This window comes from Hyla sarda, unplaced genomic scaffold (genome assembly GCF_029499605.1).
Source record: "Hyla sarda isolate aHylSar1 unplaced genomic scaffold, aHylSar1.hap1 scaffold_315, whole genome shotgun sequence".
Classification (NCBI taxonomy): Eukaryota; Metazoa; Chordata; class Amphibia; order Anura; family Hylidae; genus Hyla; species Hyla sarda.
In genome coordinates, this window is record NW_026609879.1 from 29,332 (window position 1) to 54,108 (window position 24,777).

The 24,777-nt window shown below is 45.4% G+C and overlaps 6 non-coding genes and 5 pseudogenes across 6 annotated transcripts; all 11 read left to right on the forward strand.

Annotated features, from left to right (window-relative positions):
- The first annotated feature begins 789 nt into the window (after window positions 1-789).
- LOC130329036 (U2 spliceosomal RNA) lies at window positions 790-949 on the forward strand (annotated as a pseudogene).
- A 693-nt stretch (window positions 950-1,642) lies between these two features.
- LOC130329025 (U2 spliceosomal RNA) lies at window positions 1,643-1,835 on the forward strand. The gene has a single exon (XR_008872858.1). It is a non-coding gene; the product is annotated as a U2 spliceosomal RNA (small nuclear RNA).
- A 2,095-nt stretch (window positions 1,836-3,930) lies between these two features.
- On the forward strand, window positions 3,931-4,121 carry LOC130328996 (U2 spliceosomal RNA). The gene has a single exon (XR_008872833.1). It is a non-coding gene; the product is annotated as a U2 spliceosomal RNA (small nuclear RNA).
- A 2,095-nt stretch (window positions 4,122-6,216) lies between these two features.
- On the forward strand, window positions 6,217-6,376 carry LOC130329037 (U2 spliceosomal RNA; annotated as a pseudogene).
- A 695-nt stretch (window positions 6,377-7,071) lies between these two features.
- On the forward strand, window positions 7,072-7,252 carry LOC130329013 (U2 spliceosomal RNA; annotated as a pseudogene).
- Window positions 7,253-14,478: 7,226 nt separating this feature from the next.
- On the forward strand, window positions 14,479-14,651 carry LOC130329028 (U2 spliceosomal RNA; annotated as a pseudogene).
- Window positions 14,652-16,734: 2,083 nt separating this feature from the next.
- LOC130329008 (U2 spliceosomal RNA) lies at window positions 16,735-16,925 on the forward strand. Its single transcript, XR_008872844.1, has one exon. It is a non-coding gene; the product is annotated as a U2 spliceosomal RNA (small nuclear RNA).
- A 2,100-nt stretch (window positions 16,926-19,025) lies between these two features.
- LOC130329032 (U2 spliceosomal RNA) lies at window positions 19,026-19,135 on the forward strand (annotated as a pseudogene).
- A 746-nt stretch (window positions 19,136-19,881) lies between these two features.
- LOC130329019 (U2 spliceosomal RNA) lies at window positions 19,882-20,070 on the forward strand. Its single transcript, XR_008872853.1, has one exon. It is a non-coding gene; the product is annotated as a U2 spliceosomal RNA (small nuclear RNA).
- Window positions 20,071-22,164: 2,094 nt separating this feature from the next.
- LOC130329021 (U2 spliceosomal RNA) lies at window positions 22,165-22,355 on the forward strand. The gene has a single exon (XR_008872854.1). It is a non-coding gene; the product is annotated as a U2 spliceosomal RNA (small nuclear RNA).
- A 2,084-nt stretch (window positions 22,356-24,439) lies between these two features.
- LOC130329033 (U2 spliceosomal RNA) lies at window positions 24,440-24,630 on the forward strand. Its single transcript, XR_008872860.1, has one exon. It is a non-coding gene; the product is annotated as a U2 spliceosomal RNA (small nuclear RNA).
- The last annotated feature ends 147 nt before the right edge of the window (window positions 24,631-24,777 follow it).

The following is a 24,777-nucleotide window of genomic DNA, read 5'->3' on the forward strand; positions in this document are numbered from 1 at the left end:
CTGTGCTGTGGTGTCACTCAATACCACTGACATCACTAGGTGTAAACAACATCTCTCCTTTGCTGTGTATGTGACTATGGAGCTGTTTGGTGATGTCGTCTATTACGGCCTTCATAGAAGCAACAGGAGATTGTTGCATCCATCTTGAACCCTCAGAACTACAGTGCTATGATGTCACTCACTTCCACAGGCCTTGCAGAGTGTAAACAACAACAACCCAGCTTTGTTGTGTATGTAACCAAAGGGATTTGTGATGTCACCTAGAACCTTCACAGCAGCGACAGCTTTATGAGGAGCATCAGCACTGCTCTGCCTGAGCAGAACCATCACCGCCATAGGTTGTCAAATAACCCGGATTTAACCCACACAGGTAAGTCCAATGGGGTGCAGGCATGTCCTCTATGCTTACAGCTTCCCGTGGGTGTTGGTTTGATACCGTTTGGGGACAGCCAAGGAGGCATCTGCAGGCAACAAAGGTAGGTGTGTGCTTGTGTGTGTGTTTCCTATGCAGATCCTAAGCCCAGTGTCACATGCAAGTAGGAGGAGTAAGAAGGGTTCCTGGCAAATCCGGGTTATGGATTGCATTTAAAAAGGCCCCGTGGGAGTGCAATGGGCCCCTGTCTTGCTGCTTAGCAATAATGGTATGGGTTTAGGTTCTGCTGTGTGTACTGGTGGTTGACTGCCCCCCAGCCCAGAGTGTGCATGGAAAATTGTCTGGCAGCCTCCCTGACAGCAAGCAGTGATAGTGCCCATGAAGGGGACCTTGTTGGGCCCGCCCCTTTCACGGTTATCGCTTCTCGGCCTTTTGGCTAAGATCAAGTGTAGTATCTGTTCTTATCAGTTTTCATGCTGGTGGGGATGGGTGCTGCATGGAGGATGCAGGTGTACCAGGGCTTTCCGGGGCTGGTTCTGAGGAATCAGCTCGACGGCTGCCCCGATGTGACCTGTTCCCTCCGGGTCTCGCCATGAGGCTGAGAGGGTCTAGAGCCGAGGTACTTTTGTGCCTCGGGGAGTGGTGACCCCGAGGTGCCGAAACTCACTGGGAGAATAGACTCACTGAGTTGAAGCACGGGCACCATAATCTCTTCACCTTGTGGCACTCACCTCTTGATTCCCGGCCTTCTGGCTAGGATCAGAGAAATTTTTATAGATCCGGCCGGATGTCCGGGCAGTATATCTGCACACATTCACTTATTTATTTCTTTTTTGTCTCACTGTGTCACTTTTTGCGTGTTTTGTGTTCACGGGATTTGTCAGGATGCGGTAGCCCTTCTGGGTGTCCCTCCTGGCGGTCTAGGGGAGGTGTGTGTGGCCATTAGGTTCCGCACCTCCCTGCAAACACCCCGGGTACTCCTGCTTTGGCAGGGTACCTACCGTAATCGGCTCTGCGGGCAGATACCTTGGCTAACGCCAAGGGGGATGCCGGGAGCATTTGTGGTCCCCTAGTAGCTTCGGCGAAAAGGGACATCGAACCTGGAACCTCGCAGGTACCTTTTGGTCCGGAGGCGAAGGGTAAGGTTTGTTGGGGGGCCTCTCTCCTATCGGAGTAGGGCTTGCGATAGACCGCATCCTTTGTGCACGTTTTTTTAGTGTAACACGTTTGCACTTTTTCTTGCACTTTGGGTGAATCGAAAGCACGTTCCTCGGCTTTAGATAAAAAAAAAAAAAAAAAAAAAAAAAAATCTGTTCTTATCAGTTTAATATCTGATACGTCCCCTATCTGGGGACCATATATTAAATGGATTTTTGAGAACGGGGGCCGATTTCGAAGCTTGCTTCCGTCGCCCTATGCATTGACCCGATATGGCAGTATCTTCGGGTACAGTGCACCACCCCCTTACAGGGTTAAAAAGAAAGATTCCTACTTTCATTGCTACCTGCTTGCTGGCTAGCCAGCTAGCCAGCCCTGTGGGCCTTGCTGCTGCTGCAGCCAAAAAACAAAAGGTGGTGCTGCTGCTGCTTCTGCTGCTTCTGCTTCTGCTTGTGTCTGGCCCCTGTTGGAGCGTCCAGGCACAGGACTTCTGCTGCTGCTGACTAAATGGCCTCCTTAATTGGATCATTTGAGTAGCCAGCACACCTGTGCAGGTAGGGCATGACATGATAGGCAGCTGCCTTGATAGCGGGTGGGTGCTGAATGTTCCTAATTGACAAAATAAGATTAATGCTTATGAAGAAATATAAAATCTCATCCCTTCCCCAATATCGCGCCACACCCCTACCCCTTAATTCCCTGGTTGAACGTGATGGACATATGTCTTTTTTCGACCGTACTAACTATGTAACTATGTAACATAACATGGGGGGGGGGGGGGGGGGTCTCCTGGCTGTTCACACAGGTGTGTCATTGCTGTACATTGACCATGCATTGCTTCTGTGGTATTGCAAAGGCAAAGACAAATGCTTCCAGCCATCCATTGCACTAATGGATTGGTCATCAGCTGGCTGTCTATGTCCCGCATCAATATAGACCAAAGTACAGAGGGTTAGGCTATGCTATTGTGCACCTACCTGATGCATCAGAAGGTGCGAGGCCCTTGCTAAATTCTGTGCACAGACTTTGAGATCTATGCTTTAGACTGTATCTAAACCTGCTCCAACATGGACTGACATTCTGGCCTACTTTCAGCCGATGCGACTTGTCTGTCGCTGAACAGTCGCTTTTTATGTATTCAGCACCTATGTATAATGTTGTAAAAATGCTCTAGAAGCTAAAGTCGCAGAAATGTCACACATATTTGGCCTGCAACTTTCTGTGCGACAAATTCAGACAGGAAAAATCAGTATAAATCCTTAGAAAATTATCCCCCAGTGTCTCCATCTGCTGGCGGTATTGAATAAGCATTGCTGCACTGATGGGGTATGCATTAGACGAAAAAAAAGAAGAAAAAGAAGAATAATACGCCCAGAAAAGAGGCGAAAAGGAGAAAAACGTAAAAAAACGTGAAAAAAAAGTAAGAGGAAGAGAAGGAAAAAAAAGGTGGAAATGGGTTTAAAAGTGATTTCGGCGGAGAAATATATATATATATATATATATATATATATATATATATATATATATGCGCACACACACACATAGATATAAACGTATTCTCCGTTGAGATATTGCAGCCGCTGCTGTGTCCAGGCCCAGGAGCCTTAGCACTGTGCTGTGATGTCACTCAATACCACTGACATCACTAGGTGTAAACAACATCTCTCCTTTGCTGTGTATGTGACTATGGAGCTGTTTGGTGATGTCGTCTATTACGGCCTTCATAGAAGCAACAGGAGATTGTTGCATCCATCTTGAACCCTCAGAACTACAGTGCTATGATGTCACTCACTTCCACAGGCCTTGCAGAGTGTAAACAACAACAACCCAGCTTTGTTGTGTATGTAACCAAAGGGATTTGTGATGTCACCTAGAACCTTCACAGCAGCGACAGCTTTATGAGGAGCATCAGCACTGCTCTGCCTGAGCAGAACCATCACCGCCATAGGTTGTCAAATAACCCGGATTTAACCCACACAGGTAAGTCCAATGGGGTGCAGGCATGTCCTCTATGCTTACAGCTTCCCGTGGGTGTTGGTTTGATACCGTTTGGGGACAGCCAAGGAGGCATCTGCAGGCAACAAAGGTAGGTGTGTGCTTGTGTGTGTGTTTCCTATGCAGATCCTAAGCCCAGTGTCACATGCAAGTAGGAGGAGTAAGAAGGGTTCCTGGCAAATCCGGGTTATGGATTGCATTTAAAAAGGCCCCGTGGGAGTGCAATGGGCCCCTGTCTTGCTGCTTAGCAATAATGGTATGGGTTTAGGTTCTGCTGTGTGTACTGGTGGTTGACTGCCCCCCAGCCCAGAGTGTGCATGGAAAATTGTCTGGCAGCCTCCCTGACAGCAAGCAGTGATAGTGCCCATGAAGGGGACCTTGTTGGGCCCGCCCCTTTCACGGTTATCGCTTCTCGGCCTTTTGGCTAAGATCAAGTGTAGTATCTGTTCTTATCAGTTTAATATCTGATACGTCCCCTATCTGGGGACCATATATTAAATGGATTTTTGAGAACGGGGGCCGATTTCGAAGCTTGCTTCCGTCGCCCTATGCATTGACCCGATATGGCAGTATCTTCGGGTACAGTGCACCACCCCCTTACAGGATTAAAAAGAAAGATTCCTACTTTCATTGCTACCTGCTTGCTGGCTAGCCAGCTAGCCAGCCCTGTGGGCCTTGCTGCTGCTGCAGCCAAAAAACAAAAGGTGGTGCTGCTGCTGCTTCTGCTGCTTCTGCTTCTGCTTGTGTCTGGCCCCTGTTGGAGCGTCCAGGCACAGGACTTCTGCTGCTGCTGACTAAATGGCCTCCTTAATTGGATCATTTGAGTAGCCAGCACACCTGTGCAGGTAGGGCATGACATGATAGGCAGCTGCCTTGATAGCGGGTGGGTGCTGAATGTTCCTAATTGACAAAATAAGATTAATGCTTATGAAGAAATATAAAATCTCATCCCTTCCCCAATATCGCGCCACACCCCTACCCCTTAATTCCCTGGTTGAACGTGATGGACATATGTCTTTTTTCGACCGTACTAACTATGTAACTATGTAACATAACATGGGGGGGGGGGGGGGGTCTCCTGGCTGTTCACACAGGTGTGTCATTGCTGTACATTGACCATGCATTGCTTCTGTGGTATTGCAAAGGCAAAGACAAATGCTTCCAGCCATCCATTGCACTAATGGATTGGTCATCAGCTGGCTGTCTATGTCCCGCATCAATATAGACCAAAGTACAGAGGGTTAGGCTATGCTATTGTGCACCTACCTGATGCATCAGAAGGTGCGAGGCCCTTGCTAAATTCTGTGCACAGACTTTGAGATCTATGCTTTAGACTGTATCTAAACCTGCTCCAACATGGACTGACATTCTGGCCTACTTTCAGCCGATGCGACTTGTCTGTCGCTGAACAGTCGCTTTTTATGTATTCAGCACCTATGTATAATGTTGTAAAAATGCTCTAGAAGCTAAAGTCGCAGAAATGTCACACATATTTGGCCTGCAACTTTCTGTGCGACAAATTCAGACAGGAAAAATCAGTATAAATCCTTAGAAAATTATCCCCCAGTGTCTCCATCTGCTGGCGGTATTGAATAAGCATTGCTGCACTGATGGGGTATGCATTAGACGAAAAAAAAGAAGAAAAAGAAGAATAATACGCCCAGAAAAGAGGCGAAAAGGAGAAAAACGTAAAAAAACGTGAAAAAAAAGTAAGAGGAAGAGAAGGGAAAAAAAGGTGGAAATGGGTTTAAAAGTGATTTCGGCGGAGAAATATATATATATATATATATATATATATATATATATATATATATATATGCGCACACACACACATAGATATAAACGTATTCTCCGTTGAGATATTGCAGCCGCTGCTGTGTCCAGGCCCAGGAGCCTTAGCACTGTGCTGTGATGTCACTCAATACCACTGACATCACTAGGTGTAAACAACATCTCTCCTTTGCTGTGTATGTGACTATGGAGCTGTTTGGTGATGTCGTCTATTACGGCCTTCATAGAAGCAACAGGAGATTGTTGCATCCATCTTGAACCCTCAGAACTACAGTGCTATGATGTCACTCACTTCCACAGGCCTTGCAGAGTGTAAACAACAACAACCCAGCTTTGTTGTGTATGTAACCAAAGGGATTTGTGATGTCACCTAGAACCTTCACAGCAGCGACAGCTTTATGAGGAGCATCAGCACTGCTCTGCCTGAGCAGAACCATCACCGCCATAGGTTGTCAAATAACCCGGATTTAACCCACACAGGTAAGTCCAATGGGGTGCAGGCATGTCCTCTATGCTTACAGCTTCCCGTGGGTGTTGGTTTGATACCGTTTGGGGACAGCCAAGGAGGCATCTGCAGGCAACAAAGGTAGGTGTGTGCTTGTGTGTGTGTTTCCTATGCAGATCCTAAGCCCAGTGTCACATGCAAGTAGGAGGAGTAAGAAGGGTTCCTGGCAAATCCGGGTTATGGATTGCATTTAAAAAGGCCCCGTGGGAGTGCAATGGGCCCCTGTCTTGCTGCTTAGCAATAATGGTATGGGTTTAGGTTCTGCTGTGTGTACTGGTGGTTGACTGCCCCCCAGCCCAGAGTGTGCATGGAAAATTGTCTGGCAGCCTCCCTGACAGCAAGCAGTGATAGTGCCCATGAAGGGGACCTTGTTGGGCCCGCCCCTTTCACGGTTATCGCTTCTCGGCCTTTTGGCTAAGATCAAGTGTAGTATCTGTTCTTATCAGTTTTCATGCTGGTGGGGATGGGTGCTGCATGGAGGATGCAGGTGTACCAGGGCTTTCCGGGGCTGGTTCTGAGGAATCAGCTCGACGGCTGCCCCGATGTGACCTGTTCCCTCCGGGTCTCGCCATGAGGCTGAGAGGGTCTAGAGCCGAGGTACTTTTGTGCCTCGGGGAGTGGTGACCCCGAGGTGCCGAAACTCACTGGGAGAATAGACTCACTGAGTTGAAGCACGGGCACCATAATCTCTTCACCTTGTGGCACTCACCTCTTGATTCCCGGCCTTCTGGCTAGGATCAGAGAAATTTTTATAGATCCGGCCGGATGTCCGGGCAGTATATCTGCACACATTCACTTATTTATTTCTTTTTTTGTCTCACTGTGTCACTTTTTGCGTGTTGTGTGTTCACAGGATTGGTCAGGATGCGGTAGCCCTTCTGGGTGTCCCTCCTGGCGGTCTAGGGGAGGTGTGTGTGGCCATTAGGTTCCGCACCTCCCTGCAAACACCCCGGGTACTCCTGCTTTGGCAGGGTACCTACCGTAATCGGCTCTGCGGGCAGATACCTTGGCTAACGCCAAGGGGGATGCCGGGAGCATTTGTGGTCCCCTAGTAGCTTCGGCGAAAAGGGACATCGAACCTGGAACCTCGCAGGTACCTTTTGGTCCGGAGGCGAAGGGTAAGGTTTGTTGGGGGGCCTCTCTCCTATCGGAGAAGGGCTTGCGATAGACCGCATCCTTTGTGCACGTTTTTTTTAGTGTAACACGTTTGCACTTTTTCTTGCACTTTGGGTGAATCGAAAGCACGTTCCTCGGCTTTAGATATAAAAAAAAAAAAATCTGTTCTTATCAGTTTAATATCTGATACGTCCCCTATCTGGGGACCATATATTAAATGGATTTTTGAGAACGGGGGCCGATTTCGAAGCTTGCTTCCGTCGCCCTATGCATTGACCCGATATGGCAGTATCTTCGGGTACAGTGCACCACCCCCTTACAGGGTTAAAAAGAAAGATTCCTACTTTCATTGCTACCTGCTTGCTGGCTAGCCAGCTAGCCAGCCCTGTGGGCCTTGCTGCTGCTGCAGCCAAAAAACAAAAGGTGGTGCTGCTGCTGCTTCTGCTGCTTCTGCTTCTGCTTGTGTCTGGCCCCTGTTGGAGCGTCCAGGCACAGGACTTCTGCTGCTGCTGACTAAATGGCCTCCTTAATTGGATCATTTGAGTAGCCAGCACACCTGTGCAGGTAGGGCATGACATGATAGGCAGCTGCCTTGATAGCGGGTGGGTGCTGAATGTTCCTAATTGACAAAATAAGATTAATGCTTATGAAGAAATATAAAATCTCATCCCTTCCCCAATATCGCGCCACACCCCTACCCCTTAATTCCCTGGTTGAACGTGATGGACATATGTCTTTTTTCGACCGTACTAACTATGTAACTATGTAACATAACATGGGGGGGGGGGGGGGGGTCTCCTGGCTGTTCACACAGGTGTGTCATTGCTGTACATTGACCATGCATTGCTTCTGTGGTATTGCAAAGGCAAAGACAAATGCTTCCAGCCATCCATTGCACTAATGGATTGGTCATCAGCTGGCTGTCTATGTCCCGCATCAATATAGACCAAAGTACAGAGGGTTAGGCTATGCTATTGTGCACCTACCTGATGCATCAGAAGGTGCGAGGCCCTTGCTAAATTCTGTGCACAGACTTTGAGATCTATGCTTTAGACTGTATCTAAACCTGCTCCAACATGGACTGACATTCTGGCCTACTTTCAGCCGATGCGACTTGTCTGTCGCTGAACAGTCGCTTTTTATGTATTCAGCACCTATGTATAATGTTGTAAAAATGCTCTAGAAGCTAAAGTCGCAGAAATGTCACACATATTTGGCCTGCAACTTTCTGTGCGACAAATTCAGACAGGAAAAATCAGTATAAATCCTTAGAAAATTATCCCCCAGTGTCTCCATCTGCTGGCGGTATTGAATAAGCATTGCTGCACTGATGGGGTATGCATTAGACGAAAAAAAAGAAGAAAAAGAAGAATAATACGCCCAGAAAAGAGGCGAAAAGGAGAAAAACGTAAAAAAACGTGAAAAAAAAGTAAGAGGAAGAGAAGGGAAAAAAAGGTGGAAATGGGTTTAAAAGTGATTTCGGCGGAGAAATATATATATATATATATATATATATATATATATATATATATATGCGCACACACACACATAGATATAAACGTATTCTCCGTTGAGATATTGCAGCCGCTGCTGTGTCCAGGCCCAGGAGCCTTAGCACTGTGCTGTGATGTCACTCAATACCACTGACATCACTAGGTGTAAACAACATCTCTCCTTTGCTGTGTATGTGACTATGGAGCTGTTTGGTGATGTCGTCTATTACGGCCTTCATAGAAACAACAGGAGATTGTTGCATCCATCTTGAACCCTCAGAACTACAGTGCTATGATGTCACTCACTTCCACAGGCCTTGCAGAGTGTAAACAACAACAACCCAGCTTTGTTGTGTATGTAACCAAAGGGATTTGTGATGTCACCTAGAACCTTCACAGCAGCGACAGCTTTATGAGGAGCATCAGCACTGCTCTGCCTGAGCAGAACCATCACCGCCATAGGTTGTCAAATAACCCGGATTTAACCCACACAGGTAAGTCCAATGGGGTGCAGGCATGTCCTCTATGCTTACAGCTTCCCGTGGGTGTTGGTTTGATACCGTTTGGGGACAGCCAAGGAGGCATCTGCAGGCAACAAAGGTAGGTGTGTGCTTGTGTGTGTGTTTCCTATGCAGATCCTAAGCCCAGTGTCACATGCAAGTAGGAGGAGTAAGAAGGGTTCCTGGCAAATCCGGGTTATGGATTGCATTTAAAAAGGCCCCGTGGGAGTGCAATGGGCCCCTGTCTTGCTGCTTAGCAATAATGGTATGGGTTTAGGTTCTGCTGTGTGTACTGGTGGTTGACTGCCCCCCAGCCCAGAGTGTGCATGGAAAATTGTCTGGCAGCCTCCCTGACAGCAAGCAGTGATAGTGCCCATGAAGGGGACCTTGTTGGGCCCGCCCCTTTCACGGTTATCGCTTCTCGGCCTTTTGGCTAAGATCACGTGTGGATTTCTGTGCGTGGTTTGGGTTGAAAGGAGTGGTGATCGGGGCCCTCTTTACGGGGGGCCCTGGATTGTTGCTGAGCTGCGATCGTGGGTTTTACCTGCAAAAATGAGCGAGAAGGCGCGTGGACTTGAGGACACGGTGCGGATCTACGTTCCTGGCGAGCACCGGGGGACGATCGGACTTGACCAAATCGTTGTGGAGATTCTTCGCAAGCTTGATTACCTACAGGTATGGAATGTATTGGCTATACAGGATTTTCCTAGGCAAGGAATTTATGATATTACTTTTTGTGGTTCTGAGATTTGCCAGAAAGTCTATATGGATCTTGAAGAAATGAAGAGGAAAAGTGAGCCTGCTATAATGAAGAAGATTAAAGTGGAACCATTATTTATGAATACAACAAAGGTAGTAATTGTCCACATGTATAATCCTAAGGTTTCTGATGAAATGGTTACAAACTTTTTGTTCCGGTATTGCGAGGAAGTGAAATTTATAGGAAGACTTAAGAACAAGTTTGGGTACTTTAATTGTAAGAGAAAGTTTATTGTAAAATTTAAAAAAGATGAAGGAATGCAAGATGGAAGGAAGAGCATACCACAGGTGTTTTCTATCGGAGGAGAGAGAGGTTTCTGCTTTTATGAAGGCCAGTTGCAATATTGTAGAAAGTGCCATGCCTATGGCCATGTGCAGGATTATTGCCCTGAGAAAGGAGAATGTTGCAGAAATTGTGGGAAAACTGGTCATGAAGCAAGTATTTGTACAGAGAAGAAGACATGTGATATCTGTGGAAGTGAGGAACATTTGGCAAGAGGCTGTGATATGTGGTATAAAAAGAAGAGAAGTTATGCTGATGCAGCTGGGAATAGAGGAGAACAAAGAGAAAAAGGGGGAGGGAGGTTTGTTCCTGGAGTTGGTGAGAGTGTGAGTGTGAGTGTTAATGTGGCACAGGTGGCTGAGGAAAGTTCTGTGATAGTGGAGCACATTAGCACTCAGGAGAGGTCAGGGGAGGAGGGTGTTTCCACTGCTGTGACTGGTGAGGAGACAGGTGTGGGAGGTGAATTTACCTTGGTGAAAAAGAAAAAAGCAAAAAAAGTGAAAGTGGTGGAGAAAATTGAGACAGTGTATGGTGATGTTCTTTCTAGTGAAGAGGCTATGGATGATATTGAATGTCCAAACCCAATTGTGGGGGAGGAGGAGGGAATGGAGGTTGTTGGGTCATCTCAGAGATCTCTAACACCTGGTCAGAGAGTTTCTCGCAGTAAGGAAGAAGAGGAGGAGGAAGATGAGGATGTGCAGGTTGTGAATAAAAGGTGTAAGACAGGGAGCTGGTCTGAGGATCAGGAAGCCCTTGTTCTTGGTAGTGATAATGAAATAGACAGGGACTCTAACATAGGGTCGCCTGATTGTTTTGCAAGTTTACATAGGAAAGTTGAAGGCCAAAATGTTAATTTCTAAGTTAAGATGGATTTTAAAGCATTTGGTTTTCTTTTCCTAGTTATTATGACTTTGGTTGTAACAACTATTAATGTAAGAAGTATTGAGTCTGAAATTAGGAGAGCTGCAATTTTTGATATTCTTGAGAATGTTAGAAGTGATGTGATATGTTTACAGGAGTGTGCAATAAAGTCAGCACCTTATGCAAATGAGTGGAAGTGTGGGCAGTCCTTCTGGTCCACATGTGCAGAAAACAAAAATGAAGGTGTTGGGATTTTATTGCGAAACAGGGACATTAAAGTTTTAAATTGCCAAACTTTAGTACCTGGTCGTTGTATGGTTTTAATTTTTGAGGTTTTGGGCCAGAGGATGAGAATTTTTAATGTGTATGCTCCAGCAGAAAAACAAGCACGTTTGTCTTTTTTAGAGTCCCTTAAGTTTTTTATCCCTGGTCGTGAAGATACTATTATTGTTGGCGATTTTAACTGCATTAGATCCGTCAATGATCGTGAGAGCTCTGCTGAGGTTAGAACTGATATTACTTCCAATGTTTTAAATCAAATTATTCAAGACTTGCATTTTACTGATGTTGGACTGATGGTTAGCACTGATGAAAGATATACGTACATATCAGATAGTGGCCGCTGTAAATCCCGGATCGATTACATCCTGGTCTCTGATGGGATTAAGGTGGTCCGGTGCAATCAAATGATGTCAACTTTCTCAGACCACAAGATGGTGTCGGCTGAGATAAGTGTCACAGAGTCCCTTCATTTTGGGAGGGGGCTCTGGAAATTAAATGTAAGTCTATTGGAAGATGAGGAAGTAATGGCTGGTTTTAATCATGTGTTTTTATCCTGTGTTTCTAAACAACCTGATTTTAGTAATGTCTTAGTGTGGTGGGAATGGGCTAAAGGAGAGTTTTCTAATTTCTTTAAGATGTTTTGCATAAAGAGAGCACAAGAGAAGAGGAGGAGTGATGAAAGGCTTGTATCCCGGTTAGAGACTCTCTATAAGTTTAAACGTGTTGGTGTGGAGGTGGAGGATGAGATTGTTAAGGTGAAGGGGGAGATGAAAAAAAGGTTGTTGGAAAAGGGAAGGAATATTGTATATAAGTCTAAAGTGCAGCACCTAGAAGAAAATGAGCAGTGTACACGGTATTTCTTTAAAAAATGTTTTAATGCTAAAGGTGTTTTTAAATCTGTTTTTACCCCTACGGGGGAAGTTTTTGGAGAGGAGATGGTGAAGGAGATTGGCAGATTTTATGAGACACTCTTTAGTAATAAGAGCAGAGCCAGTGAGACGGAGATGAATGATTATTGTAATATTTTGGAGAATAATGTTCCTGTTGAAAAAGTAGATTTTTTGATTGATGATGTTAGTGAAGGGGAGATCAAGCAGGCCCTGGATAAGATGGCCAAAGGGAAGACACCAGGCTGTGATGGTCTCCCCGCTGAGTTTTATTCCGCGTTCTGGAATATTTTAAGTAAAGAGTTTACACGGGTGGTGCAATATGTTTTTAACTCAGGTGTTTTAGCTGAATCTATGAAGAAAGGGGTCATAACATTAATTCATAAAAAAGGTGATGGCAGAGATCTTAAAAATTGGAGACCTATAACTTTATTAAATTGTGACTACAAGATAATTGCTAAGATTGTGTCTAATAGACTGAGTGATGTAGTGGACCACCTTGTGGGAGAATACCAAGTTTGTGCAGTACCGAAAAGAAAAATAACAGATAATTTATTGCTTTTAAGAGACTCTATTTATTACAGTAACTTTAACAAGAATGCACTGTTTGTTGAGTCCATAGATTTCGAAAAGGCTTATGATAAGGTTGCACATGATTTTATGTTCATTGCTCTAAAACACTTAGGTATTCCAGAAAAGTTATTATCTGTTATTATGAGTTTTTATCATGGGGTGACAAGTCAGATTTTAGTAAATGGGCATGTGGGGCCTGCTTTTAATGTCTTGTCTGGAGTCAGACAGGGATGCCCACTCTCCCCAATTCTGTTTATATGCGTTATAGAGGGCCTGTTGAAGAATGTGCAGAAAGATAAATGTGTGAGTGGTGTTTTTATTCCAGGTAGTGATGGTAGTAAGTTAAAGGTTTTAAGTTATATGGACGATGTGGTTTTTACTTGTACATCCCAAGCAGATCTCAACAGAGTAAATTTGCATGTGAGGATTTTTTGTTGTGTGGCTGGGATGAATGTGAACTGGGGGAAGTGCCAATTATGCAGTTTTGGGAACCAAGAGAATATAGTAGTGGATGGTGTTAAGGAAAAAGAAGACATTGAAGTGCTAGGAGTGATATTTGATAAAGACCTCAAAGGAAAGAAAAGTTATGAGACTTTGGACAGTAAAATTGAGAAGAAGCTATCCTTCTGGAGGTTAAGGAACTTGTCACTTAAAGGGAAAGTTCTTATCATTAAGTCTGTAATCCTACCGCTTCTCTTGTATACGGCTATGGTGCTTCCTCCAGGGAAGTTATGGACTAGGAGAGTCACAAGGAAGCTTTTTGTGTTCTTCTGGGGGTCTAAGATGGAGAAAATGAGAAGAGAAGAAGTGATGAAGAGTATGAATTTGGGCGGATATAACTTTCCAAACATTGATCTGTTTTTAAAGGTGCACTATTTTCTTTTAATTTTTAAATTGATACAGTGCAATAATAGGGCGGCAGACATGAGTAAATACCTTGCAGGATGGTTGTTTTCCAAATGGGGCTGGTGTGAGAGGGATTTGAGGAGACCCATAGCACATGTGATACCTACCTTCTATGTGCTCCTCAGGTCTTTCAATGATCAATTTGGTTTGAGCTCTTTAGGTGAACCTGATAAAAAGAAAATAGAACAAGAAATAAGGAAAAATGAGAGATTATATGAAGTACCATTCTGCACTAATGCTCAGTCTGTGAAGATTTGGAAGTTTTTTAAAGTTATTGGACTATCAAACAGACAAAAAGACGTTAGTTGGATGTCCTTTCATGGCTGCCTCCCAACCCGATCTTTTTTAAATGGAAGAGGTTTGAGAATAAGTGACAGATGCCCAAGAGAGGGTTGTGGAGGTAGAGAAGACTTAGTGCACCTTTATTGGGACTGTTTTTATGCAAAAGAATTTTTTATGTTTTTAAAGAAGTTTTTAATCCAACTCACTGGATATAACAGTTTTTCTTTTGAGAAAGTTTTTATTGGTCAAGATCTTAGTAAAAAGGAAGATACACGTACTAATTGGATTCTTTTTTCTGTTTTTAAAGAGGTTTTATGGGACTCACGCAATTTGCTTGTTTTTAAAAATGTTGTTATTTCTCCGAGGGAATTGAAAAGATTGTTTTTAGGAAGGATTTTTACTATCTTTCTACTGGACAAAAAGAGAATTGGTGAAGAAGAAGCGGAGAAAATCTGGATGCATACACGATGGAAAAATTTATAAGAAGTACGTAAAGGAGAAAGCTGTAAGTTTTTGACCAATTTCTGTGATTGTTTTTGACATGTTTTTTTGTTTTGTTGTTTGGTCACTTTTTCTTGGCACTCGGTTCCCTTAGTTAGTTTTTTCCGTATGATGTTTTTTCAGATATTGTTTTAAGTGACGAGTCTTGGTAGGTGACCTGATGATCGTCCAAACAATAGTCTGTAACTGAGGAAAAAAAAAAAAAAAAAAAAGATAATAAAAAAAAAAAAAAATCTGTTCTTATCAGTTTAATATCTGATACGTCCCCTATCTGGGGACCATATATTAAATGGATTTTTGAGAACGGGGGCCGATTTCGAAGCTTGCTTCCGTCGCCCTATGCATTGACCCGATATGGCAGTATCTTCGGGTACAGTGCACCACCCCCTTACAGGGTTAAAAAGAAAGATTCCTACTTTCATTGCTACCTGCTTGCTGGCTAGCCAGCTAGCCAGCCCTGTGGGCCTTGCTGCTGCTGCAGCCAAAAAACAAAAGGTGGTGCTGCTGCTGCTTCTGCTGCTTCTGCTTCTGCTTGTGTCTGGCCCCTGTTGGAGCGTCCAGGCACAGGACTTCTGCTGCTGCTGACTAAATGGCCTCCTTAATTGGATCATTTGAGTAGCCAGCACACCTGTGCAGGTAGGGCATGACATGATAGGCAGCTGCCTTGATAGCGGGTGGGTTCCTAATTGACAAAATAAGATTAATGCTTATGAAGAAATATAAAATCTCATCCCTTCCCCAATATCGCGCCACACCCCTACCCCTTAATTCCCTGGTTGAACGTGATGGACATATGTCTTTTTTCGACCGTACTAACTATGTAACTATGTAACATAACATGGGGGGGGGGGGGGGGGGGTCTCCTGGCTGTTCACACAGGTGTGTCATTGCTGTACATTGACCATGCATTGCTTCTGTGGTATTGCAAAGGCAAAGACAAATGCTTCCAGCCATCCATTGCACTAATGGATTGGTCATCAGCTGGCTGTCTATGTCCCGCATCAATATAGACCAAAGTACAGAGGGTTAGGCTATGCTATTGTGCACCTACCTGATGCATCAGAAGGTGCGAGGCCCTTGCTAAATTCTGTGCACAGACTTTGAGATCTATGCTTTAGACTGTATCTAAACCTGCTCCAACATGGACTGACATTCTGGCCTACTTTCAGCCGATGCGACTTGTCTGTCGCTGAACAGTCGCTTTTTATGTATTCAGCACCTATGTATAATGTTGTAAAAATGCTCTAGAAGCTAAAGTCGCAGAAATGTCACACATATTTGGCCTGCAACTTTCTGTGCGACAAATTCAGACAGGAAAAATCAGTATAAATCCTTAGAAAATTATCCCCCAGTGTCTCCATCTGCTGGCGGTATTGAATAAGCATTGCTGCACTGATGGGGTATGCATTAGACGAAAAAAAAGAAGAAAAAGAAGAATAATACGCCCAGAAAAGAGGCGAAAAGGAGAAAAACGTAAAAAAACGTGAAAAAAAAGTAAGAGGAAGAGAAGGGAAAAAAAGGTGGAAATGGGTTTAAAAGTGATTTCGGCGGAGAAATATATATATATATATATATATATATATATATATATATATATGCGCACACACACACATAGATATAAACGTATTCTCCGTTGAGATATTGCAGCCGCTGCTGTGTCCAGGCCCAGGAGCCTTAGCACTGTGCTGTGATGTCACTCAATACCACTGACATCACTAGGTGTAAACAACATCTCTCCTTTGCTGTGTATGTGACTATGGAGCTGTTTGGTGATGTCGTCTATTACGGCCTTCATAGAAGCAACAGGAGATTGTTGCATCCATCTTGAACCCTCAGAACTACAGTGCTATGATGTCACTCACTTCCACAGGCCTTGCAGAGTGTAAACAACAACAACCCAGCTTTGTTGTGTATGTAACCAAAGGGATTTGTGATGTCACCTAGAACCTTCACAGCAGCGACAGCTTTATGAGGAGCATCAGCACTGCTCTGCCTGAGCAGAACCATCACCGCCATAGGTTGTCAAATAACCCGGATTTAACCCACACAGGTAAGTCCAATGGGGTGCAGGCATGTCCTCTATGCTTACAGCTTCCCGTGGGTGTTGGTTTGATACCGTTTGGGGACAGCCAAGGAGGCATCTGCAGGCAACAAAGGTAGGTGTGTGCTTGTGTGTGTGTTTCCTATGCAGATCCTAAGCCCAGTGTCACATGCAAGTAGGAGGAGTAAGAAGGGTTCCTGGCAAATCCGGGTTATGGATTGCATTTAAAAAGGCCCCGTGGGAGTGCAATGGGCCCCTGTCTTGCTGCTTAGCAATAATGGTATGGGTTTAGGTTCTGCTGTGTGTACTGGTGGTTGACTGCCCCCCAGCCCAGAGTGTGCATGGAAAATTGTCTGGCAGCCTCCCTGACAGCAAGCAGTGATAGTGCCCATGAAGGGGACCTTGTTGGGCCCGCCCCTTTCACGGTTATCGCTTCTCGGCCTTTTGGCTAAGATCAAGTGTAGTATCTGTTCTTATCAGTTTAATATCTGATACGTCCCCTATCTGGGGACCATATATTAAATGGATTTTTGAGAACGGGGGCCGATTTCGAAGCTTGCTTCCGTCGCCCTATGCATTGACCCGATATGGCAGTATCTTCGGGTACAGTGCACCACCCCCTTACAGGGTTAAAAAGAAAGATTCCTACTTTCATTGCTACCTGCTTGCTGGCTAGCCAGCTAGCCAGCCCTGTGGGCCTTGCTGCTGCTGCAGCCAAAAAACAAAAGGTGGTGCTGCTGCTGCTTCTGCTGCTTCTGCTTCTGCTTGTGTCTGGCCCCTGTTGGAGCGTCCAGGCACAGGACTTCTGCTGCTGCTGACTAAATGGCCTCCTTAATTGGATCATTTGAGTAGCCAGCACACCTGTGCAGGTAGGGCATGACATGATAGGCAGCTGCCTTGATAGCGGGTGGGTGCTGAATGTTCCTAATTGACAAAATAAGATTAATGCTTATGAAGAAATATAAAATCTCATCCCTTCCCCAATATCGCGCCACACCCCTACCCCTTAATTCCCTGGTTGAACGTGATGGACATATGTCTTTTTTCGACCGTACTAACTATGTAACTATGTAACATAACATGGGGGGGGGGGGGGGTCTCCTGGCTGTTCACACAGGTGTGTCATTGCTGTACATTGACCATGCATTGCTTCTGTGGTATTGCAAAGGCAAAGACAAATGCTTCCAGCCATCCATTGCACTAATGGATTGGTCATCAGCTGGCTGTCTATGTCCCGCATCAATATAGACCAAAGTACAGAGGGTTAGGCTATGCTATTGTGCACCTACCTGATGCATCAGAAGGTGCGAGGCCCTTGCTAAATTCTGTGCACAGACTTTGAGATCTATGCTTTAGACTGTATCTAAACCTGCTCCAACATGGACTGACATTCTGGCCTACTTTCAGCCGATGCGACTTGTCTGTCGCTGAACAGTCGCTTTTTATGTATTCAGCACCTATGTATAATGTTGTAAAAATGCTCTAGAAGCTAAAGTCGCAGAAATGTCACACATATTTGGCCTGCAACTGCAACTTTCTGTGCGACAAATTCAGACAGGAAAAATCAGTATAAATCCTTAGAAAATTATCCCCCAGTGTCTCCATCTGCTGGCGGTATTGAATAAGCATTGCTGCACTGATGGGGTATGCATTAGACGAAAAAAAAGAAGAAAAAGAAGAATAATACGCCCAGAAAAGAGGCGAAAAGGAGAAAAACGTAAAAAAACGTGAAAAAAAAGTAAGAGGAAGAGAAGGGAAAAAAAGGTGGAAATGGGTTTAAAAGTGATTTCGGCGGAGAAATATATATATATATATATATATATATATATATATATATATATATATGCGCACACACACACATAGATATAAACGTATTCTCCGTTGAGATATTGCAGCCGCTGCTGTGTCCAGGCCCAGGAGCCTTAGCACTGTGCTGTGATGTCACTCAATACACCACTGACATCACTAGGTGTAAACAACATCTCTCCTTTGCTGTGTATGTGACTATGGAGCTGTTTGGTGATGTCGTCTATTACGGCCTTCATAGAAGCAACAGGAGATTGTTGCATCCATCTTGAACCCTCAGAACTACAGTGCTATGATGTCACTCACTTCCACAGGCCTTGCAGAGTGTAAACAACAACAACCCAGCTTTGTTGTGTATGTAACCAAAGGGATTTGTGATGTCACCTAGAACCTTCACAGCAGCGACAGCTTTATGAGGAGCATCAGCACTGCTCTGCCTGAGCAGAACCATCACCGCCATAGGTTGTCAAATAACCCGGATTTAACCCACACAGGTAAGTCCAATGGGGTGCAGGCATGTCCTCTATGCTTACAGCTTCCCGTGGGTGTTGGTTTGATACCGTTTGGGGACAGCCAAGGAGGCATCTGCAGGCAACAAAGGTAGGTGTGTGCTTGTGTGTGTGTTTCCTATGCAGATCCTAAGCCCAGTGTCACATGCAAGTAGGAGGAGTAAGAAGGGTTCCTGGCAAATCCGGGTTATGGATTGCATTTAAAAAGGCCCCGTGGGAGTGCAATGGGCCCCTGTCTTGCTGCTTAGCAATAATGGTATGGGTTTAGGTTCTGCTGTGTGTACTGGTGGTTGACTGCCCCCCAGCCCAGAGTGTGCATGGAAAATTGTCTGGCAGCCTCCCTGACAGCAAGCAGTGATAGTGCCCATGAAGGGGACCTTGTTGGGCCCGCCCCTTTCACGGTTATCGCTTCTCGGCCTTTTGGCTAAGATCAAGTGTAGTATCTGTTCTTATCAGTTTTCATGCTGGTGGGTATGGGTGCTGCATGGAGGATGCAGGTGTACCAGGGCTTTCCGGGGCTGGTTCTGAGGAATCAGCTCGACGGCTGCCCCGATGTGACCTGTTCCCTCCGGGTCTCGCCATGAGGCTGAGAGGGTCTAGAGCCGAGGTACTTTTGTGCCTCGGGGAGTGGTGACCCCCGAGGTGCCGAAACTCACTGGGAGAATAGACTCACTGAGTTGAAGCACGGGCACCATAATCTCTTCACCTTGCGGCACTCACCTCTTGATTCCCGGCCTTCTGGCTAGGATCAGAGAAATTTTTATAGATCCGGCCGGATGTCCGGGCAGTATATCTGCACACATTCACTTATTTATTTCTTTTTTGTCTCACTGTGTCACTTTTTGCGTGTTGTGTGTTCACAGGATTGGTCAGGATGCGGTAGCCCTTCTGGGTGTCCCTCCTGGCGGTCTAGGGGAGGTGTGTGTGGCCATTAGGTTCCGCACCTCCCTGCAAACACCCCGGGTACTCCTGCTTTGGCAGGGTACCTACCGTAATCGGCTCTGCGGGCAGATACCTTGGCTAACGCCAAGGGGGATGCCGGGAGCATTTGTGGTCCCCTAGTAGCTTCGGCGAAAAGGGACATCGAACCTGGAACCTCGCAGGTACCTTTTGGTCCGGAGGCGAAGGGTAAGGTTTGTTGGGGGGCCTCTCTCCTATCGGAGAAGGGCTTGCGATAGACCGCATCCTTTGTGCACGTTTTTTTTTAGTGTAACACGTTTGCACTTTTTCTTGCACTTTGGGTGAATCGAAAGCACGTTCCTCGGCTTTAGAAATAAAAAAAAAAAAAAAAAAAAATCTGTTCTTATCAGTTTAATATCTGATACGTCCCCTATCTGGGGACCATATATTAAATGGATTTTTGAGAACGGGGGCCGATTTCGAAGCTTGCTTCCGTCGCCCTATGCATTGACCCGATATGGCAGTATCTTCGGGTACAGTGCACCACCCCCTTACAGGGTTAAAAAGAAAGATTCCTACTTTCATTGCTACCTGCTTGCTGGCTAGCCAGCTAGCCAGCCCTGTGGGCCTTGCTGCTGCTGCAGCCAAAAAACAAAAGGTGGTGCTGCTGCTGCTTCTGCTGCTTCTGCTTCTGCTTGTGTCTGGCCCCTGTTGGAGCGTCCAGGCACAGGACTTCTGCTGCTGCTGACTAAATGGCCTCCTTAATTGGATCATTTGAGTAGCCAGCACACCTGTGCAGGTAGGGCATGACATGATAGGCAGCTGCCTTGATAGCGGGTGGGTGCTGAATGTTCCTAATTGACAAAATAAGATTAATGCTTATGAAGAAATATAAAATCTCATCCCTTCCCCAATATCGCGCCACACCCCTACCCCTTAATTCCCTGGTTGAACGTGATGGACATATGTCTTTTTTCGACCGTACTAACTATGTAACTATGTAACATAACATGGGGGGGGGGGGGGGGTCTCCTGGCTGTTCACACAGGTGTGTCATTGCTGTACATTGACCATGCATTGCTTCTGTGGTATTGCAAAGGCAAAGACAAATGCTTCCAGCCATCCATTGCACTAATGGATTGGTCATCAGCTGGCTGTCTATGTCCCGCATCAATATAGACCAAAGTACAGAGGGTTAGGCTATGCTATTGTGCACCTACCTGATGCATCAGAAGGTGCGAGGCCCTTGCTAAATTCTGTGCACAGACTTTGAGATCTATGCTTTAGACTGTATCTAAACCTGCTCCAACATGGACTGACATTCTGGCCTACTTTCAGCCGATGCGACTTGTCTGTCGCTGAACAGTCGCTTTTTATGTATTCAGCACCTATGTATAATGTTGTAAAAATGCTCTAGAAGCTAAAGTCGCAGAAATGTCACACATATTTGGCCTGCAACTTTCTGTGCGACAAATTCAGACAGGAAAAATCAGTATAAATCCTTAGAAAATTATCCCCCAGTGTCTCCATCTGCTGGCGGTATTGAATAAGCATTGCTGCACTGATGGGGTATGCATTAGACGAAAAAAAAGAAGAAAAAGAAGAATAATACGCCCAGAAAAGAGGCGAAAAGGAGAAAAACGTAAAAAAACGTGAAAAAAAAGTAAGAGGAAGAGAAGGGAAAAAAAGGTGGAAATGGGTTTAAAAGTGATTTCGGCGGAGAATATATATATATATATATATATATATATATATATATATATATATATATGCGCACACACACACATAGATATAAACGTATTCTCCGTTGAGATATTGCAGCCGCTGCTGTGTCCAGGCCCAGGAGCCTTAGCACTGTGCTGTGATGTCACTCAATACCACTGACATCACTAGGTGTAAACAACATCTCTCCTTTGCTGTGTATGTGACTATGGAGCTGTTTGGTGATGTCGTCTATTACGGCCTTCATAGAAGCAACAGGAGATTGTTGCATCCATCTTGAACCCTCAGAACTACAGTGCTATGATGTCACTCACTTCCACAGGCCTTGCAGAGTGTAAACAACAACAACCCAGCTTTGTTGTGTATGTAACCAAAGGGATTTGTGATGTCACCTAGAACCTTCACAGCAGCGACAGCTTTATGAGGAGCATCAGCACTGCTCTGCCTGAGCAGAACCATCACCGCCATAGGTTGTCAAATAACCCGGATTTAACCCACACAGGTAAGTCCAATGGGGTGCAGGCATGTCCTCTATGCTTACAGCTTCCCGTGGGTGTTGGTTTGATACCGTTTGGGGACAGCCAAGGAGGCATCTGCAGGCAACAAAGGTAGGTGTGTGCTTGTGTGTGTGTTTCCTATGCAGATCCTAAGCCCAGTGTCACATGCAAGTAGGAGGAGTAAGAAGGGTTCCTGGCAAATCCGGGTTATGGATTGCATTTAAAAAGGCCCCGTGGGAGTGCAATGGGCCCCTGTCTTGCTGCTTAGCAATAATGGTATGGGTTTAGGTTCTGCTGTGTGTACTGGTGGTTGACTGCCCCCCAGCCCAGAGTGTGCATGGAAAATTGTCTGGCAGCCTCCCTGACAGCAAGCAGTGATAGTGCCCATGAAGGGGACCTTGTTGGGCCCGCCCCTTTCACGGTTATCGCTTCTCGGCCTTTTGGCTAAGATCAAGTGTAGTATCTGTTCTTATCAGTTTAATATCTGATACGTCCCCTATCTGGGGACCATATATTAAATGGATTTTTGAGAACGGGGGCCGATTTCGAAGCTTGCTTCCGTCGCCCTATGCATTGACCCGATATGGCAGTATCTTCGGGTACAGTGCACCACCCCCTTACAGGGTTAAAAAGAAAGATTCCTACTTTCATTGCTACCTGCTTGCTGGCTAGCCAGCTAGCCAGCCCTGTGGGCCTTGCTGCTGCTGCAGCCAAAAAACAAAAGGTGGTGCTGCTTCTGCTGCTTCTGCTTCTGCTTGTGTCTGGCCCCTGTTGGAGCGTCCAGGCACAGGACTTCTGCTGCTGCTGACTAAATGGCCTCCTTAATTGGATCATTTGAGTAGCCAGCACACCTGTGCAGGTAGGGCATGACATGATAGGCAGCTGCCTTGATAGCGGGTGGGTGCTGAATGTTCCTAATTGACAAAATAAGATTAATGCTTATGAAGAAATATAAAATCTCATCCCTTCCCCAATATCGCGCCACACCCCTACCCCTTAATTCCCTGGTTGAACGTGATGGACATATGTCTTTTTTCGACCGTACTAACTATGTAACTATGTAACATAACATGGGGGGGGGGGGGGGTCTCCTGGCTGTTCACACAGGTGTGTCATTGCTGTACATTGACCATGCATTGCTTCTGTGGTATTGCAAAGGCAAAGACAAATGCTTCCAGCCATCCATTGCACTAATGGATTGGTCATCAGCTGGCTGTCTATGTCCCGCATCAATATAGACCAAAGTACAGAGGGTTAGGCTATGCTATTGTGCACCTACCTGATGCATCAGAAGGTGCGAGGCCCTTGCTAAATTCTGTGCACAGACTTTGAGATCTATGCTTTAGACTGTATCTAAACCTGCTCCAACATGGACTGACATTCTGGCCTACTTTCAGCCGATGCGACTTGTCTGTCGCTGAACAGTCGCTTTTTATGTATTCAGCACCTATGTATAATGTTGTAAAAATGCTCTAGAAGCTAAAGTCGCAGAAATGTCACACATATTTGGCCTGCAACTTTCTGTGCGACAAATTCAGACAGGAAAAATCAGTATAAATCCTTAGAAAATTATCCCCCAGTGTCTCCATCTGCTGGCGGTATTGAATAAGCATTGCTGCACTGATGGGGTATGCATTAGACGAAAAAAAAGAAGAAAAAGAAGAATAATACGCCCAGAAAAGAGGCGAAAAGGAGAAAAACGTAAAAAAACGTGAAAAAAAAGTAAGAGGAAGAGAAGGGAAAAAAAGGTGGAAATGGGTTTAAAAGTGATTTCGGCGGAGAAATATATATATATATATATATATATATATATATATATATATATATGCGCACACACACACATAGATATAAACGTATTCTCCGTTGAGATATTGCAGCCGCTGCTGTGTCCAGGCCCAGGAGCCTTAGCACTGTGCTGTGATGTCACTCAATACCACTGACATCACTAGGTGTAAACAACATCTCTCCTTTGCTGTGTATGTGACTATGGAGCTGTTTGGTGATGTCGTCTATTACGGCCTTCATAGAAGCAACAGGAGATTGTTGCATCCATCTTGAACCCTCAGAACTACAGTGCTATGATGTCACTCACTTCCACAGGCCTTGCAGAGTGTAAACAACAACAACCCAGCTTTGTTGTGTATGTAACCAAAGGGATTTGTGATGTCACCTAGAACCTTCACAGCAGCGACAGCTTTATGAGGAGCATCAGCACTGCTCTGCCTGAGCAGAACCATCACCGCCATAGGTTGTCAAATAACCCGGATTTAACCCACACAGGTAAGTCCAATGGGGTGCAGGCATGTCCTCTATGCTTACAGCTTCCCGTGGGTGTTGGTTTGATACCGTTTGGGGACAGCCAAGGAGGCATCTGCAGGCAACAAAGGTAGGTGTGTGCTTGTGTGTGTGTTTCCTATGCAGATCCTAAGCCCAGTGTCACATGCAAGTAGGAGGAGTAAGAAGGGTTCCTGGCAAATCCGGGTTATGGATTGCATTTAAAAAGGCCCCGTGGGAGTGCAATGGGCCCCTGTCTTGCTGCTTAGCAATAATGGTATGGGTTTAGGTTCTGCTGTGTGTACTGGTGGTTGACTGCCCCCCAGCCCAGAGTGTGCATGGAAAATTGTCTGGCAGCCTCCCTGACAGCAAGCAGTGATAGTGCCCATGAAGGGGACCTTGTTGGGCCCGCCCCTTTCACGGTTATCGCTTCTCGGCCTTTTGGCTAAGATCAAGTGTAGTATCTGTTCTTATCAGTTTAATATCTGATACGTCCCCTATCTGGGGACCATATATTAAATGGATTTTTGAGAACGGGGGCCGATTTCGAAGCTTGCTTCCGTCGCCCTATGCATTGACCCGATATGGCAGTATCTTCGGGTACAGTGCACCACCCCCTTACAGGGTTAAAAAGAAAGATTCCTACTTTCATTGCTACCTGCTTGCTGGCTAGCCAGCTAGCCAGCCCTGTGGGCCTTGCTGCTGCTGCAGCCAAAAAACAAAAGGTGGTGCTGCTGCTGCTTCTGCTGCTTCTGCTTCTGCT